The sequence below is a fragment of the Hetaerina americana genome, unplaced genomic scaffold (genome assembly GCF_022747635.1).
Source record: "Hetaerina americana unplaced genomic scaffold, ioHetAmer1.1.p SCAF_10, whole genome shotgun sequence".
Classification (NCBI taxonomy): Eukaryota; Metazoa; Arthropoda; class Insecta; order Odonata; family Calopterygidae; genus Hetaerina; species Hetaerina americana.
The window spans coordinates 72277891-72289952 of NW_027286070.1; positions in this window are offsets into that span (position 1 = coordinate 72277891).

Here is a 12062-nt window from a genome sequence, read left to right on the forward strand (position 1 = left end):
CGTAATCCATGTGCAGAAGTATTTCTAATTGCTCCAGTACATCGAGGCGATGGCCTTTCTCCTCAAAGTGCAGGATTTTGGGGATGAAATCGCTGCCGTGACCACAGTCTCTCAGATGTTTGGCGAAGAGTGACGCGGAGATGTTTTTTCTAAAGCATGCTCGGTGCTCCTTTACTCTCGTCTCAAATCTGCTTCCCGTCTGGCCTTTGTGTACATCCGATTGCAGTCTTCGCAGAGGAGTTTGTACACCCCACTCTTGTAATGGGTTTCACTTGTTCCATCATGTGGCATAACAGATTGCTTAATTTTGATTTATTTAGAAGGCCGGTCTCACCTTTTTTTTTGGGAGGATTATTTGCACTTTTAATGACCAAGTGGTCATGAAAAGGGAATCTCCGCCACTGCGGCTGGTTTTCTGTAGATGTGGTAGAACTATACAAAGCTAACTTGGCTAAATGGGATAGTTTATTGTTGTAAAGTTTATCAATTAACACTTCTTTACATCCAATATTCACTGCAATCTGTTTTATGATGCTGAGTTCTTTAAGAGTGTTCTCTTTAGACATGGGGATAGAACATGCTCTGTGTAACATGGCGTGGAAGGCCGATAATTTTTTAGAGAAGTAGCGCCTAGAATTATGGTGAATGATTTGATCTGTTTAACACCATTTCCTGTAAATGGAAAAATCAAACTTATTGCTTTTGATAGGAAAAGGCAAGTGGTTTAATTTCAATTTCAAGTGGAAAATAAGATGGAATGAGTGCATAGCAACAACGAATGGAGACTACTTTGAAAAGGGGACAAAATCGATGAGGACTAAATTTTGCAAAATAAAGTTTTTAGGGTCTCAGTTCGCGTATTTATTGGACATGGTAGTCCATGGAAAATGCCAGGCGACTCAGAAAGTTATCAGTTTAGGCACATATTTAGGAACGGATTGATCAATTCACAAGAAATGTGAACATAAAGGAAACAAATTAAGGAAACATCGCTTAAAGCAAATAAATGACTTCATATAAACAAGGTCATAGTTACGTAAGGTAGAATGGACTGGTAACTCGTAAACGTAAGAGACAATGATTAGAGAGAAATATTTTTTTTCGGGGACTTTGTCATTGTAGTAGTATTTGGGAGAGATGACCGACAGCTGAGGTCATTTGCGCCATTAGACATTGACAGGAAAGGATAAAGGGTGGAGAGAAACCCGTCGTCGGGATTCGAACCCGGGCCCTTTGGTTGTAAAGCAAGTACGTTAGTCACCACAAAAATTCCGATCCCCCCTTTGTTAAGGTATCTTGGTCCTTCAATATTTATAGAATTATTTGAACGAGGTAATCCTACAGTTATGAATTTTTCCACTTAAAAAAAGTAAGCATTCATTTTAATTTTATTAGCAAGCAGCAGCTGAAAATAGAGCTTGATAAATCGAATTTCGTGCTTACGCACGGAGGCTACCAGATTCCCAATTCCAAAAATAATATCAACTCTTGGGACGTCGGATTTCATCAAAGATAAGGAGATCAAACATGAGTTCACAAAAGCAAATGGAAAACACGTCTCCCCGATAATACCGTGGGACTTCCGCGTTATAACTGCGGTCAAACCAATGACCACGATTTTTTTGTACATCATTAGGTTCACATAAATGTGAAAGCCTTTCAAATTCGTCCGTGCTGAACTCGAGAATTGCATTAGTTTCATTTACACAAGCAATATTGTGTCCGTTGGGTTAGGAAGTCAGCAAAATAGTCATCGAAAAAAGCCATTCTCCCCAACTACCCGATTGCGAAAACGTTTTTAAGATTCCTTGCACATTACAATCGTATTTATAGCTCGAAAAGATGTAAACGAGAATGCATGCTAATTACTTGATATCGTTTGCATTGCGTGCTCATCAAGACCCGCTAAACTGTGCATATAATAATTAATTTGTCATAAAAAATAAAGATAAAAGTATAAAGACCATGGATTGAATTCCCAGCTTACGAGACGTTTCACTACTTCTCATTATTTCTAATTACGAGCTCGTAATTAGCAAATGATATAATGCCATTGCCGGCACTGCTAACTAAGTTATAATGGCATGTTATTAAGTCAAGGCTCATTAGGCCTTTTCCTTCTGCCAATTAAACGCAAAAAGTATGAAAATGCCAACGAGTATTCAACTCGGTAAAGAGTTATGTAAGCATGCATTTAGATAACAGTTTGATGTAAGGTCCACTATTGTTACTTCCGGCAGATGCTGGCTTTAGTTTCCTTGCTGTCACGCAAAAAGTGAATCCTTCATTCCCTCGTGGTAGAGGTCAAGGAAAAACTTCAACGATTCCAAATTAATTTTTAATGTTAACTCACGAGGAAGAGTTCAATGGTCTTCATCCTCACCTGACGAGAGTCGCAATACTTTATGATGACGCGCAAAAATAATTCCTGTTTTACCACATTCATTACTAGTATTACTATTCGAAATGGAAAGAAAAGCTAGAAACGGACTTATTTACCTCAAAATGGGATTTTATACCTTGTTTTTAGCTCTGCGAATTAATGCTGCTGCTGGCCTCCGATCCCACCTGGTGCTAAATATAGCTTTTGAGCCGATTCCTTGGTCTCGTACCGCCCACGCTCATATACCTTGAACGGCAAGATGGTTGATGCCAGGCATAGAAGACGTATGCGGCACGGCCCGAGAGGTCGTATCAGCAGAGTTTGCAGCGGTCGGGATTAGAGACCAGGTCACTGAGTGTGACTGGACTTCCTTTATTAGTAACAGCATATACATTTCGATAAGAATTGGATTTGATACAAAAATAAGGCCGCGGCCTTTGGTCAATGAGTATACAGCTAGAGAATTATCAATTTTAACAAAAATACACATATTAGTAATTTTTAATTGATTTAACGGGTCAAATGTAAGTTCTAATCCCATAAGGGCAGCAAAACATTCACTTGCATTAATGGAAGAGAGCGAGGGTTTTTCAAATGATTTGGAAATATCCCAATCCTGGATTACTACACCCCCTTGTAGGGGTGTGGCGTCCGTGTACACTGTGATTTGTTCTTCTCCCCTTGCGTTCCTCTCCTGGAGGAAAATCAACCAGGAAATGTTTCTTTGGAACACATGGCTAACGAGGAAGGTTTAAAGGCGTAACACCCAACATACCCAGGACAGGTATCCTGCTGCTTTAGGAATGTCCGTTGCCCGTAACCTGGATATGATGGGGATCACGGAGTGAATCCTTTTCCGGGAGGCTGGGGTCAGTTGCACCGTCTGGTCTCTCGTATCGATAGTAACTCCGAGGTACTGGAGGGACTGGAACAATGTAGTTATAGATTTTTGCATATTAATCTGAATTTTGACTTTGGTTTCCAGATAAGTGATTATCTCAAAGTGGGAAAACTTTTGCTTGGCGTAAATTAATCAGTCGTCGAGGTAGAAATGGTTTGAACCGAACATTTCTCTCTTATAAACTGTGCCGCGTCTTCTGCCCACCTCTGTAAGATCGCGGGGTACAGAACATACCCCATAGGTAGCCTTGTAAATACGTATGGGTGGTTTTCATATTTTATGCCATAAAATTTTTAGTGATGCAGATTAATTTGTAATTGGTGGAAAGCGCTTGACAGATCTAATTTGGCTAAATAAGCGTTTCTAGGGATCGATGCTATCGCTCTGCCGGGACCTATTAAGGAAAACTTAGAAGTTGGATAATAATGTGTCCATGGGGACAGATCATGAATGAGCTGCCCCCTCCCCGCCCGATTTCGGAATTATAAAACACTTAAAAGCACATTTAATGGTCCAGCACTCAGTGATGCCCGCCTTGAGCAATCCCTCCAGGTACGTGGTCATGTTGTCATCTTCTGGCGTACGCACGCCAGAAGATGACAACATGACCACGTCACGTTGTGACGTGGGGGCTGAACGAGGTTTTGGAAGCGATGCACCGAGTTTTGATATCACTGTGTTTACCTTTTTTTGGTATTCTCGTGGGAGAATAGGTTCCACTACGGGGACTGTCTCGGGAGTTACTATCACGTCCGGGAACAAGGCAGCTAGATCTTCCGGTAGGGCTTCCTCCGGATTCTGCGGGATCTGGGGCTCGTTTGCCGGGAAGATGGGGAGGGCGGGGATCCGCCACCTCTGTGCCTAGGAGTCCTCGTCATCTTCCGGGCCGGATTTGCTGTCTTCCGCTGAATCTGAGTCGACGTTGTCACTGATTTTGTCTCCTTGATCGTCGTCTTCCTCCGGGAAGGGCTGCGAGTCAGCGGGCTCGGCCGAGTCGACCCAGCGTAGCAGGGTGCTCTCGTCCATGGTGAGAGTGCGCTCGCTGAGGCACAGGACGGGACTAGGAGGAGCGTTGTTGTTGGGTTCTGCCAGGGTTTCGCCTAAAGGGCTGTCTCAGCTCCTGCGGTTGTGCTGGTTGTTGCCGCGTTCTCGGTGGTTGTGGTTGGGGTTGATAGCCCGGTGGTAGGCCTGAGATTTCGGCTGGGACGGCCGGTGTTAGTCTGAGGGCCTCTTGCCACCCGTAGGTGGCTACGGTCAGTAGGAGTCGTGCTCCGTTGTAAATGATGTTTTGAAATCATTATGGTAAGGTTTCATTCTCCGAAGCTACGTGGAGGACAAATTCAACCTCATGTACGTTTCTGGCCTTGAGACGCGCGGAAGATATGTTATTCTTAAGCAAAGTGAATAAATTAAGTACCTCTGCGTCCGGTGGCGTATCTAATCCTGGCGGGGCGGCAGGTCTGAGAGCTGCAAAGATCGGCACGGTGGGGATGGTTTGCGATGCTGTAATTGCTTGCTACATCGTAGCCAGTGCGTGAGTCAGCTGGGTCATCTGATAATTGTGAAAACTTTTCCTCCATTATTTCGAGACTTTTCAGGTTCTTCTTCTTCGAACAAGATCTCTAGATCCCGTTGTCTAATTATGACTTGATCCTGTCCTTCGAATAGATCTTCTGATCGGGGAGCTTTTGATCTTGTATTCATGGAGCTGCTGCTGGCCTCCAATCCCACCCGGTGCTAACTTTTAGCTTTTGAGCCGACTTAAAAGCTAAAAGGAGGAGCAAATCATTTATATTATTATTTGATAACGTCCGAAAACGGTTATAAAGCTTCGTATTCTGATTACACATAGAGAATTAACAAAGGAGTTAGACAAGGATGCATCCTCTCAGCTGCATTGTTCAACATGTACCTTGAGGAGGCAGTGAGAGAAGCACACGGCATCGGATTAAACGGAATTAGGATCAACCGAAAAGGGTTAAACATGCTACGCTTCGCCGACGATATTGCAATGATAGCAGAAAACCAGGAGGATCTTCAAAGGTCGCGGAAGGTATTGGATCAAGTCCTACAAAGATACAATATGAACAAAAACAACACGAAGACTAAAATCTTAGTATGTGGAAGAGACAAGCAGAAAGCACTGAAAGGACAAAAATTAGAGCAAGTGGATTCCTTCGCCTATCTCGGAAGTACCATCACATTGGACGGAAGAAGTACTACTGACACCAAGCGAAGAATAGCTCCAGCTAAGAGAACATTCTTAATGAAAAGACAACTGCTTAATTCAAAGAAGATAAAACTACAGACGAGGAAACAATGCGTGAAAACATTCGTGTGGAGGACCGGTGCTAAATCTCCTTGGGCCTCTCTGGGCACCCTCAGCTTCACCCAGGCTGTGGGATTTTTCGGAAACCATAGGTATATTGCAGGGAAAGGAACTGGCCTCCCTACCCTAATGTATGCATTTTATATGCTTGTATTGGCATGCATTGGACTAACCATTCGCTGGATATGTCTGTGGTGGCTATCATGGACTTGATCAGTGATTTCTGTGGTAGTGAGGACATCGTGAACGATCAGCGTCCCTTTCGCAGATATGCCCCCTCCGAATTTTTTAAAAACCTCTTAAAAGCCATTCTAATCGAAGTCGCAGACTCAACATAATGCTTAATAAGTTTCCCATCAGTCTCCTGAGGTGATTTACTTTCAGTGAAATAACAGCACACGAAATTCCCTCTCATCCATTTTTTTCGGTCGCCTTGTTTCATACGAACGTTAAACAGAGCAATAGGCCGAACTGACCGAGTCATGGCTCGCCTCGCTTCAGAATGAATACTGCTCACTGAAAGTAATCCCAACTCTCCGAATTTTCAAACTACCTACCAGCAAGAGAATAAACATTATATTACGACTCTGAAACCTTTATTGAATCAAAGCATCATGGTAATTTTTAGGTTCATAACAAATTAGCATTATTCTGCAATTTCGCTTAAACTACAGGGTTCGTCCGGAAAATAAGTGTAGTGACTACTGATTTTTTCCCGCCGCTCCAGGCGCGCCCAGCACCGCTCTGACGGGCTGCGATTGGAGGGGGGTATGTTGGCAAGCGACGCTGAAAAAGGCAGTCGGCTCTGAGCTGTGGTGTAGTGAGGAGCTCTGTTAACGCGAACCTCCACGCTCGACCCACGTTACGGAACGCGATGCCGAAGTTTTTGGAGCAGCGTTATTCCATCAAATTTGCGGTAAAGCTTGGGAAATCGTCTACCGAAACTGTCGGTATGATTAACCAGGCTTACGGGGAGTCAGCCATGTCCAGAAACATGATCTTTCGGTGGCACAAGATGTTCGTGGAGGGCAGAGAAGAGGTCGACGACGAGTCTTCGAGAGGTTCCCGATGATGCCTTCGCGGGAGCGTTCCAGGAATGGGAACGCCGCTGGAACAAGTGTATCGACTCACAAGGGTCCTATTTTGAGGAATATTAGCTTAAGATATGTAAAAGTGTAATAAATTTTTTTTCCTGAGCTCAGTACACTTATTTTCCGGACGAACCCTGTATTTCATTCAGCATTCGAAATTCCACGCTAAGATTTTCGGCCCTGATTTTGGGCCTTCATTATTTCTCTTGCTTTCGTTCACTCTTTCCAAATCCCGCACCGATAAATTCTTCACACGCGCCCCCGTCTTAATCCCATCCATTGCCCCCAATTCCTGCCGCCAACCATATTTGTCACTGATCTCTTTCGCAAACCCTTGAAGGCCGCTTTTATCCTCTCATTGCATGTCGGGGAACGTGGGGGGACAGATTAACAGCATATCACGGACCAAGCGGGCGCTATCTTTCCAATTCATTCGTGCACGTAGCATCGGCACGTAGACGGCGGAGGACGGTGTAGTTTCCGAGATATCCGTGCTTGGATATTTCCAAAATGGTCGCGCTAAGAGGTAATCTCTTCCTACACTCTCCCCCGGTCCCTTACTTCCGATACGTCACACCAGCGAAGTGTAATTACCCAATCCTGGTAATATTTGGGTCATTAAAGACGCGCACAAAAATGCTGGTGGACGAGGAGGGATATGCTATCACGATTTTTGTTTTCAATCTTCATTTATTCGCCTCTACGGCGGAGAAACAAAATATATGTTATACTTATCGCAGCTGGACTACCAAAATAATGGCAGATCGCTAATTATATTTTTTATTTTATTTATTTATATATATCCTGCAAGCCACCGCTAGGGTGTGTGGCAGGGGGTGAATATACACTACAATAATATTACCCGAACATTACCCAACCGCGGTCGAATAATATTATTATGATCCCCTATCGTTCGTGTAAAAAAATGTCACCTAAAATCCTTCTGTTCTACACTTAATCTCCCTAATTTTACTGGCATGATCTCTCCTGCCGTAGTGCGATGATGGTAGTAATACATTTTCAAATTACTACTAAAGAGACGTCCTTTCGATTCATGCAAGAGTTTCAATTTGTAATTTAACCTTCGCTCCATTGAGTGATTCCCAACCACGACCCGCTAATATTTTGGATACGCTGCCAAGTTTATCATAACAATGTTTTACAAATGTAGCCCCTCTACGCTGGAAGTGATCCAATTCGGCATTCAATCCAACTTCAAGAGGATCCCATATAGTACTTGCAGCATATTCTAAATGAGGCCTAACCAACGACAGATAACATTTCTATTTTGACTTTTTCTTTAGATTTACCAAGTACTCTTCTAATAAATCCTAATTTTTTATTAGCTTGTTCGCATATTCCCCGTATGTGTTTCCCGTAGGTTTTCCCAGGAGAGAGCGTGAGTGACGCCTTGGTATTTAATTGAGTCTACACATTCTACTTCGGCGTTCCCAATTCAGCGGGCGTTCAGGATGGATTTGCAATTTTTCCAAATCTGCATCACTACGTACCTATTAAAAGTTCAATTCTAATTGCCAAGTGTGGCATCAGTGTTGTATGTCATTAAGGTCACCTGACAAAGCTGCGTTGGCCTCAGGATCACGGATATCACGGTAATGTACTGCATCGTCGGTCTATAAACGTATCTTACTAGTGACTAATTGATAAAATATCATCTCCGACAGGAATATAACATTCTCAGGAGTGCTGCAAAGTAATCTCAGAGAGTACAACAATCAATGTCAAGCAGCATAATTAACTTTTTTTGGAAATATGAAGAAAATGGTCGTAATTGAATATGTTGACGGTTTGGGTGTCTTCGGTGGTAAGTTCTGATTTCCGCACGAAAAAGGAGATAACCTCTATTTTTATAAATTTAAAACTGCATTTGTCACCTGATTCCTCAGCCTACCTTTAGGGATAAATAGCTGTGGGAGAAGGGCTTTGCATATTTGTACACTTCCTGATAATTAAAGGATCGACGGGAAGAATTGTTATAGTAATGGGATAACGCGATGAAGATACTGCTTCAAATATTGACATCAAATAAGAGGAGAATTTATTTATTTAGCATTTGTCCAAAACCTGCACTCTTTGTCCTTTGAATTCGGATTAACAAGGATAAAAAATTCAAACACCCAAGCCCTAGGTGTAGGAAAAACCCACGCTGACGGGAATCGAACCTGCAACCCTTTGGTAGGTCGACGAGGACGTTACCCCCCCGCCATCGAAGCCAGCAAATTGAGATAGATAGAAAGGGGGGGGATATCCTAGATAGGGAAGGACTCAACCAGACGTCGTGTCAGACACGCCAGCCAATGCTACGCTGTAGAAACAGGGAGGATCATTAGAAAATGATTAAGAGAACACGAGCAAGCCATTATAGCCAAGCACGCAGCATCAGAAGAGGACCATATCGCTATGAATAGCATTAAGGCATCAGAAAAGCAGAAATATTACAAGATAACACTCATTAGGGATGCTGTTAAAATACATAACACCCGAAAAACTGCAACAGAAATCGATTACATGAATCAGGGAAGCGTGGATTACAGTGGTTCTCCGAAGTTTGCAGACCTCTTCGCAGCCTCCTTTTCCCAGACAGTCAATGAAGGGTACTCCACAAACGCCACACCCGCAAACCTCGGAGGAAACCTTCGGCATCAAAGGAGAAACGTCGATTTTCTTAAAGAAAGACACGGAAACATCCCAAAAGTAACTGGCTTTTTTACTGTACATACCGCAAAGTTTTGACTATTTCATTATTAAGTCTATTGATAATGACACGCATTTCCGCTGGTTAAATAAATTTACCAGGAAGCCGTTTTATAATGCCGGGAATTCTCTCTCGGGATCTCATAGTAATGGACCTATTATTCCGTAGTTCTGCTCGGTATTTTCATGAGACATGATGGCGCTCTCCCTCCGTTCCTTCGCTGCTGAATTCCGTCCAAATGTATCACATGTCCTTCGGAATAATGAAGACTTCCGCTCTCGGGCGACGTTCTTACAGGAGGTTCTTTCACGCAATGTCAGATAAAAATTGAAACGTTGGGTCGCGGATGAATTTATTTCGGAGAATGCGCAATGAAGTTTCCATGTCATAATAGACGGCGATTAATCACTGCGGGCTGAGGAATTTTTCCACGAGTACTTTCACCAGCCTCAAAAAATTAAGAAGAAACAAGAAGGAATGAACTCATCCTCACAAGAGTACGATATCTGAAAGACAAGCACAATACCTTAAATTAGCTACATAACTGTCCTAAACAGCAAATGACTTCGCTGCTTAGGACAGATATGAGTGATGGTTTATGTGAGTTAATGGCTTTAGATGTTTTTCCGCGATTTTAAAATGTCAATCTCGTAATTCTGCTTGCGAGCCATGAGGTTTTTGATGAATACGTAAATAGCGACCTGAATAGTATTTTCCACAAAAATATTCAAACCCAAACAACTTTGATATGAGATTTGTTTCTCAGATAGGAAAACGATACTGCGAATTGATGATTGATGAATCTAAGTGACATAAATAAGAAATAAACGACAGAAATTGCATTCCTAAGAATTTTTCGAATGAAATCAAAAAGAAATAATCCACCGCTTTGGTAATGCCATGGAATGGTATAAGTGACTTTTGTTTGGTCACCTGAAGAAATTATTTCCAAAGGTGACCAAATGAAATGATTAAATTCAATTGCGAAACAATTTTCTATTTAAAATACAATTATGCTCTTCCGCTGAAAATGCGTAAATACGGGGTGCAACGCTTAAATCCGGAAAAATTTCAATCTGAATTTCCCACCATATCGTAGTTCTATTGGAGGTCGCGATTGGCGTTCTTGAAGGCTATAGGCATCTAGTAAACAGTCGTAACTTCAAAATGGCCGAGATGTTACGTACAAGTGCGGAGTACAATCGAAGAGCCCGAATCTATTATCGGAAGTGTTCGCCCAGTGGAATAGTTTGATTCTTCGGGTATCCAAGATCAACTTTGCATATATCGATATTATCACTCAGTTGTAATGCTTCGGAGAAGTCTGTGGAATGTTTCGCTAACCCGGCGAGGAACGCGTGCTAGTCCGGATTTCAACGCCGCACCCTGTAAGTGAGTTAAGGTAGCCAACCATGGGGAAATGCATACATATCTAGGATGATAAGCACACACGGAAGGTCGCTTGTGGCCAACGAAGCGACAACTTGTACGAATCAATAACCACCAATGACAAAGCTTAATGAGTTTTTGGATTCATAGGCCTCTCCATTCTGATCGCAGTGACGTCCTCACGCAAAGCGAGTTTCATTCGCTCTGCCGTCCTTCAAACCATTTACGCCGAGGGATATCTTCTGAAATAATATACGTATTTCTCTATACGTAAACTCTTTTGGAAATGTGCATAGCGATTGGTTTGAAGTTTCTGGAAGACTTTCATGGTGTATAATTTTCTTTGCATTACAATTAAAAATTATTAAAACTGAGAAAATTCTAATGTCTTCCCCTTATTATGTAACATAATTCTACCGCCGAAATGTAATATATGCTACTATTTCAACAGAGATATCAAACAACCCTTTCAAATACACTGTCCATTTTTCTTCTATCTGTTTCTGGCTCTCTCATGGAATTTAGTGTTAAACTTCAGTCAGGACCTTCGGAATTAAAAAAATAATTGGCCTATTTTTGTTTCGGACCTATGACGTAATTACACTAAATGAAATTATTGGAAAATTCCCCCTTTTTTATTTAAGTCAAACTAATACTCTCAACAGTAATAATGTTTCGAAAATCGTTCGAAATTATACATTTGGATATATTCTCGTAAATAACAACGTGTATTTAAGTGAAAAATTCCGACGACATTTATGGCAAGGAAACGCCCCGCTCGGTCACTGGGGCACGTGTTGACAAAGCAGACGATTATCGCTATCACAGGGCCGCAGGTACCAAAGGTAGCGTTAACAAGGAAAGCAATTTTATTCCCTTAAAAGAGGCAAGGCATTATTAAAATATTAGGAAATGATACTTTACCAGCAAACAGTAATTTCCGTTATTACTAATCTCAAAAATCGGTTTTCAAATGGTGGAGAGAAATCAATTGTGCATATATCGTGGAAATGCCATTGGATGACATTCGTTCCTGTGCCTGCGAGGGGAAAAGGGAGGAAATATACATATGCAGGTGGAAACGTGTTCGGATATCAAATTTCTCCGACCAAATAATGACACCTGTCCACGATTATTGTTTGACTGTTACCTTATCTCGGAACACGATTCTTCATGAAATATCACGAGCCCAAAAGCGGGATTGAATTCCAAAGCCTGATACGTGGCCGGCGAGGGGGAATGGCCTGCTGAGG